We start from the raw sequence: 8,243 nt of genomic DNA on the forward strand, positions 1-8,243 counted from the left end.
CTGTAGATAATTTTTGTACAAACGCTGGTAAGCATTCTGAACTTGAAACATCAAATCAAAAACAACAGCATGCACATTTTTGTGTCAGAAAATTAAAGACTCCTTACCTAAAAGCTTGTTGGGATCGAAACAGTGTGCTTGTCTACGTGAAAAATGAAATTTCTGTTGAGCTAAACCAGATTTGACTGAGGCAACTAGACAGCCTATTGTATTCAACTCCACAAGCTGATCATATCATCTTAAAGGGTAATTCATGCAAAAAAAAAAAAAAGGAATATTCATTCTTAACATATCAGTAATGGCTGTTTTTCTAATTTGGCATATTATAGGAAAAGCCATTAATAAAGAGTTCTTATTTACAAACGTGACTTGGGAGATTTTAGCAAGATGTATTTCAAATCACTCATATTAAACAAACATTTGGATGTTTTTGGCATTATTCCTGATTGAAAAAACTACTGCTCAAAACATAATCATATAAAATTATAAAAAACTTTCTGGATATGAAAGTCAGAAGTTGGTCAGCATATTCCAAGCAGATTTTATAGCCGTATTTATGTAGGTTATGTCTGTCCTTAGTGAGTGCTGTCTATGTGTTAGTGATTCATTCATTCATTTATTCATTCACTCATTGAACAAATATATATCGAGAGCCCTCCATGTGCCCAGCACTCTGCTGGGTCTTGAGATACATCAGAAGAAAAAGAACAGTATGAATTCTCTGCCTTCATGGAGCTTATAATTATAAATCATAAATATAATAAACGAGTAAATTACCTATTTTATTAGACAGTGGTAAGTGCTATGAGAAAAACAAGATAGGAAAAGTCAATTGTGGGCAGAGGTAGTTGTGTTGGATGTGTAATTTTAAAGAATGTGGTCGGGGTGGGTCTCATGAAGAAGGTGACATTTTAGCAAAGGCTTAAAGGAAAGACCTTGCAGCATAGATACCTGGGTAGCAAATGTTCTAGACAGATGGGACAGCTAATTAAAACTCCCTAAAGTGGAAATATGCCTGTGTTTTTGAATAGTTGTGTGAAGGCACTCAGTGTGTCTGGAGCTGAGTGATCAGGGCAGAGAGTAGTAGATGAGGTTGGGGGGAGGTAGCATGCCAGAGTATGTGAGGCTAGGTAGGCATTGTAAGGATCCTGGCTTTCACTCCAGGGGACGTGGAGGGTTCTGGATAGACATAGTCTGACTTAGTTGTTTTCATAACAGTGTTATTGAGCTATAATTGATATACCATAAATGCAGGAATTTTTTAGTGTACAGCTTGATAAGTTTTGACCTATCTATACATCACCAAGTCAAGATAATGAGCACACCCATCATGCTCCTTTGTCCCACTGCTCCTCCCTGTAACCACTGACCTGCTTTCTGTCACTGATGATGAATGAACATTTTCTGAATTCACACTGTATACACTCCTTTTTGTCTAGTTTATTTCAGTCAATACTTTTTGTGTGATTCATCCATGCTGTTGCATGTATCCACAGTTTATTCCTCCTATTGCAGAGTAGAGTTCCATTGTATGGATATACTAAAATTTATCCACTTACCTGTTGGTAGACATTGGAATTGCTTTGTTTTTGACTATTACAAAGTTATTATATAATTGTTAACATCTATGTACAAGTCTATGTATGGATAGATGCCACCTTTTCTCTCAGTAAATGCCTAGAGTGGGAAGGCTAGATCATATGGTAAGCGTAGGTTTAACTTTTTAAGAATCAGCCAAACAGTTTTCCAAAGTAGTTGTACAATTTTCCAGTCTGATCACCAGGATATGAGAGTTCCAGATGTTCCACATCCTTGTTACCACTTGGTAAGGTCAGTTTTCTAGATTTTAGATATTCTAATAGGTATATAGTGTTATCTCACTATGGTTTTAATTTGCATTTCCTTAATGAGTAATGATGTTGAACATCTTTTTATGTGCTTATTTGCCATTTAAATATCTTTTTTGGTAAAATATCTATTCAAATTCTTTTGCCCATTTCAAAAACTAGGTTGTTTTCTTATTATTAAGTTATCAAATCCTTTATTCTGATAGAGTCCTTTATTCTGATATAATTGGCAAATATTTTCTCCCAGCCAGTGGCTTGTCTTTTTATTCTATTAACAGTGTCATTCAAAGAGCAAAGGTTAATTTTTTCTTTTATGGATTATTCTTTTTGGTGTGTAACTAAGAAATTTTTGCCTAACCTAAAGTCACAAAGATGATCTTTTATGCTTTCTCCTAGAAGTTTTATTGCCATATATTTAAGACGATGATCAATTTTTGGTTGATTTTTGTATACGGTACAAATCATGAATCAAAAATTAACTTTTTTGCATATGAATACCCAATAGTTCCAGCACCATTGGTTTATATGGCTATCCTTTCTTTGTGAATTGTCTCTGCACCTTTGTCAAAAACTCAATAGTCTATATGTGTGGATCTCTTTCTGGACTCAATTCTGTTTGTCAGTATTTATGCCAGTGACATAAATTACTGTAGCTTTATAATAATTACTGAAATCAGGTAGTATTAATCCTTCAACTTTGTTCTAAGTGGTTTTACCTATTCTAGGTCCTTTGCATTTCCATTTAAATTTTAGACTCGGTTTATTAATTTCTACAAAAAAAGTTTTGCTCGAATTTTGATTGGGACTATTTTGAATCTATAGATCAATCTGGAGAGAATTGAGCCTTCCAGCCTTTGAATAAGGCACATATCTACATTAACTTAAAATCTCCTTTAATTTCTCTCAGCAAAGTTTTGCAGTTTTCAGAATATAGACGTTTCACATCTTTTGTCAGTTTTACCCCTAAATATCTAAAATTTTTTGATGTGATATTAAATAATATTGATTTCAATTTCTGGTTGTTGGTTGCTAGTATATAGATAAGGAATCGATTTTTTTTTATCTTGATTTTATATGCCGCATCCTTACTAAACTCTTAACTCTAATTGCTTTTTTAAAATTCCATCAGATTTTCTATAGACAATTATGTCCTCTGGGAACAAAGAGGAGGTGTCATTACAGAACCTGGAACTGGGCTCACCTGACAGAAGCTGAACTCTGGCAGGCCTCCAGGAGGTGGCAACAAGAAGAAATGAAGCTGATCCTGGAGATAATGCCCAGGGCTCCCTCATCAATCTCCCTTTGGTGCCTCCAATAGGCCATATCCAGCAGAAGCCAGCTGACAGAGACCTTTGGGAAAACATCCTATAGAGCCAGGTCTCTTGTGACACAGAGGAGAGCAGATAAGAGGCAAAGGAGGGCTATGAGAGCAAAGAGACCCAGAAACAACACAAATATTAAGGCACCAGGGACGTGAGAAGGAACTGATGTGGGAGGCTGGGCAAGGGCAACTGGAGGAAGAAGGGAAGACAAGCTAACTTGGGGTCCTGCAGTCAAATGAGGAAAGTTCTAGAAATGCAGAAATGGTCAACAGTGTCAAACACTGCTGAGAGTCAGCTCTGTCCCTGTGGCAGAAATCACGGCCTCTGAGAGCTCCTGAGATTTTTTTTTTTTTTTTTTCACAATTTCAGCCACTGAGAGAGAGTTTCACTCAGTCCCCTTGGTTTCTAGCCCATAGACTCAAGGAGATCTCTGATTGGTTCAGTGTGGAAAGTGGGCAGAGATTCAGTTTATAAAATGGTAACTGTGTTGAGGGTGGTAAGGAGAAGAGGCACTTCACAGAAAATTAGGAACTATGCAAATTCAAGTGTTCCATAAAAAACAGTTAAGGGACTGAAATTTATCAGCAGGTAGCTGGTTCCCAGCCAATAGAAATAGGTTTCTAGAGCCCTGGGAGATTAAGCAGTCTATGGAGCTAAAAATGGATATAGATGGAGGTCAAGTTACTGCTTGGGAAACTGACCAAGCTTGAGGGTCAGTTTGCCCAGCATCCCTTCCAACACACTGGTTTCTGATATACCTTCCTACACTGCACAAGTGGGCAGCTGAGTTCCCCAGAGTTCCCTGCAACTAGGACTCTAGACATCATTTAGGGTCCACCTCCTGATGCAAATGGGTAGGTTTAATTTGGAACCAGTCAAGTGGACAGAAAGGCAGAGCCTGAGATATCTACTTCATTGGTATAAAATGAACAGAGGTGAGTGGTTTTGGAGCCAGCAGGTTTAAGGGCTATTTGCTGCTTCTGCAGGCCCCTCTGGGGTTGTCAAGAATTCAGCCTAGTTCCGCTGGATGGCTTTGAGGGTAGCCAAGGGAGTGCCTCCTAGAGTCTATTCCTCAGCTGTCCCAAGCATTCTGTAATCCATTGAGTAGCGTGTGCTAAATTCCTTTCTGCTTCAAGTAGCTCAAATGAATTCTGTTCTCTGCAGCTGAACAGATGAATACAGGTGCAATGTGGGGACCATCTCTCAAAAATATAAGGCAGAAGCCATGGGTCTGAACTCCAGCAGCGCACTGAGTCCTAATCATGGGAAGATGGAATACTGACAGCCGAGGCACCCTCCTGCCTCAAGCCTGACTTAACCCTTGGATCTGGGGAAAGGATGTGGCATCCCAGTAGCCCCAAGAATTAGGCAAGGAGGAAAGCAATGGCTAGGAATTGATTAGGCCTCCTATTGGCTATGTGTGCGAGTAGCAACTTCTCGGTTAGCAGGCTTGGCAGGAATCCAACCTCTCCGTTTTGTAGAATAAGAAAGTATATGATATGACATATTTAGAATTATGAGTGTTAAAGAAATTTAATTCAACCAAGTAAATTTAAGCATCTGATTGGCTTTATTGAACATCCATGAATAGGATAGCATCTCATCTAGTAAATAGAAAAATGCTCTTTGGAGCTGTACAAAATAGAATGCTTTTATAGGCAGAAACACAGTGTGATAAGACAGTTAAAAGAGTGGATTACTTCAGGCAAGGTCACCTTCTTTTAGAGGAAGGCAGAGGGTCTTATCAGGCAGATGACCTTGCTAGTGCTAACTAGAAAATTCCAGACTGATTGGTTTAAAATTCTCCTCCTGCAGTTAGGTTAGGTATTAAGTCTTCGTGGGACTTATCACAGTGATTCCATCTGGAGTCTCTTGTTTCTTTGTGACATGGGGAACCCACACCCTAAACGTGGCTAGTATATAGAGGGTATTTAGAAGACTGTGCTAGGAGTAGTTTCCATAGGGACCCTGGAAACGGTCCTTGAATGGAATATAGTTTATTCATAATTGGAGACACCCCACCACTCACTTCCTTTCAAGCACTTGTGCCTTGAGCCATAGCTGATCATGAGAATTACAGCAGGGCCACCAAGAAGTCAACAGTGTCAAACACTGCTGAGAGTCAGCTCTGTCCCTGTGGCAGAAATCATGGCCTCTGAGAGCTCCTGAGATTTTTTTTTTTTTTTTTTTCACAATTTCAGTCACTGAGAGAGAGTTTCACTCAGTCCCCTTGGTTTCTAGCCCATAGACTCAAGGAGATCTCTGATTGGTTCAGTGTGGAAAGTGGGCAGAGATTCAGTTTATAAAATGGTAACTGTGTTGAGGGTGGTAAGGAGAAGAGGCACTTCACAGAAAATTAGGAACTATGCAAATTCAAGTGTTCCATAAAAAACAGTTAAGGGACTGAAATTTATCAGCAGGTAGCTGGTTCCCAGCCAATAGAAATAGGTTTCTAGAGCCCTGGGAGATTAAGCAGTCTATGGAGCTAAAAATGGATATAGATGGAGGTCAAGTTACTGCTTGGGAAACTGACCAAGCTTGAGGGTCAGTTTGCCCAGCATCCCTTCCAACACACTGGTTTCTGATATACCTTCCTACACTGCACAAGTGGGCAGCTGAGTTCCCCAGAGTTCCCTGCAACTAGGACTCTAGACATCATTTAGGGTCCACCTCCTGAAGCAAATGGGTAGGTTTAATTTGGAACCAGTCAAGTGGACAGAAAGGCAGAGCCTGAGATATCTACTTCATTGGTATAAAATGAACAGAGGTGAGTGGTTTTGGAGCCAGCAGGTTTAAGGGCTATTTGCTGCTTCTGCAGGCCCCTCTGGGGTTGTCAAGAATTCAGCCTAGTTCTGCTGGATGGCTTTGAGGGTAGCCAAGGGAGTGCCTCCTAGAGTCTATTCCTCAGCTGTCCCAAGCATTCTGTAATCCACTGAGTAGCGTGTGCTAAATTCCTTTCTGCTTCAAGTAGCTCAAATGAATTCTGTTCTCTGCAGCTGAACAGATGAATACAGGTGCAATGTGGGGACCATCTCTCAAAAATATAAGGCAGAAGCCATGGGTCTGAACTCCAGCAGCGCACTGAGTCCTAATCATGGGAAGATGGAATACTGACAGCCGAGGCACCCTCCTGCCTCAAGCCTGACTTAACCCTTGGATCTGGGGAAAGGATGTGGCATCCCAGTAGCCCCAAGAATTAGGCAAGGAGGAAAGCAATGGCTAGGAATTGATTAGGCCTCCTATTGGCTATGTGTGCGAGTAGCAACTTCTCGGTTAGCAGGCTTGGCAGGAATCCAACCTCTCCGTTTTGTAGAATAAGAAAGTATATGATATGACATATTTAGAATTATGAGTGTTAAAGAAATTTAATTCAACCAAGTAAATTTAAGCATCTGATTGGCTTTATTGAACATCCATGAATAGGATAGCATCTCATCTAGTAAATAGAAAAATGCTCTTTGGAGCTGTACAAAATAGAATGCTTTTATAGGCAGAAACACAGAGTGATAAGACAGTTAAAAGAGTGGATTACTTCAGGCAAGGTCACCTTCTTTTAGAGGAAGGCAGAGGGTCTTATCAGGCAGATGACCTTGCTAGTGCTAACTAGAAAATTCCAGACTGATTGGTTTAAAATTCTCCTCCTGCAGTTAGGTTAGGTATTAAGTCTTCGTGGGACTTATCACAGTGATTCCATTTGGAGTCTCTTGTTTCTTTGTGACATGGGGAACCCACACCCTAAACGTGGCTAGTATATAGAGGGTATTTAGAAGACTGTGCTAGGAGTAGTTTTCCATAGGGACCCTGGAAACGGTCCTTGAATGGAATATAGTTTATTCATAATTGGAGACACCCCACCACTCACTTCCTTTCAAGCACTTGTGCCTTGAGCCATAGCTGATCATGAGAATTACAGCAGGGCCACCAAGAAGCAGCACTTACTACTATTGTAACTCTGGGGAGAGCAGCAGCCAAGAAATCTTACGAAAGGCTTATGGGCATTTTCCCATATGTCAAACAAATGTAAAAGCAATCTGCTAAGGACCAAATTTATACCGATCGATGAACTGCTTCACCAATTTAGGCAGTAAGATGTTGTGTAATTATAACAGAGTAGTGGTGTGTATTACATCAAACATTTGTTTTATATCTGAAAACCCTGGAAATGAAAATTAATAGATTCATGCAGGAATGCATTTCCTTGTGGCAGACCAATGATTCTGAGCAGGCCAGCAATTACTCATTTTTCTTTGAATTCATTTCTGTGATGGAAACACAAAAAGTGATTTCAAGAAGGAAAATTGTTGCATGGAAATCTGGCAGGTTTTCATAAGAACTGAATTGGTCTTTTGTTCCCTGACCTGCAACATGAGATCGTCAGCTGAAACTGGGTCTTTGCTGCATTAGCACAATGACAGCCCTGCTCAGAGGCGGAGAAGGCTCCTCATCCTGCGATGGCCCTGCCCTTGGACTGGACACCAAGGAGTTCTAGAGCGTCTGGAGGAGAATGGAAGGCGGGTCCTCAGAAAAGCAGAAGCACTGCCAGCGTCAGGACAGTGAGGGAGATTAAAAGCAAGAAGTGGGGTTCTGAAGGCAGCCAGCAGACAGGGTCCCACGTGAACCAGGATCAAACTTTAATTTAGCTGTCATGAAGACTAACAAAAAAAGAATAATGAAGTAAACAAAATGAGGCCAGGGCTTCCTTAAAAATGAAAGAAGAAGAACAACAACAAATCAACCAATTTCATCTATATGTACAGGCCTGGTAGGAGCCCACCTTCTTGGCCCACACTCAGCCCCATACCTGGCACAGGGCAACTGTGTTCTGTTTAATAAATGATTGTTAAGTGACAGTCAAACCAAGAAGACTGAACTAAGAGTAAGAAAATGCCTGGGATGGCAAGACGAACCTATATGCGACATTTTTTTTTAAGTGGGCCAGGTGTGGGAAGCTGATGACAGCAGCTGTAAGCTTAGCTGTAGCCTGAATTTAGCATTTGGGAGGGATCACAGAGCTGGAGACGGTGAGGAGGGGGAGAGCGCTGAGATGGAGCATAATGGCAGCCAATGTTAGCAA

The sequence above is a fragment of the Pteropus vampyrus genome, unplaced genomic scaffold (genome assembly GCF_000151845.1).
Source record: "Pteropus vampyrus isolate Shadow unplaced genomic scaffold, Pvam_2.0 Scaffold160, whole genome shotgun sequence".
Classification (NCBI taxonomy): domain Eukaryota; kingdom Metazoa; phylum Chordata; class Mammalia; order Chiroptera; family Pteropodidae; genus Pteropus; species Pteropus vampyrus.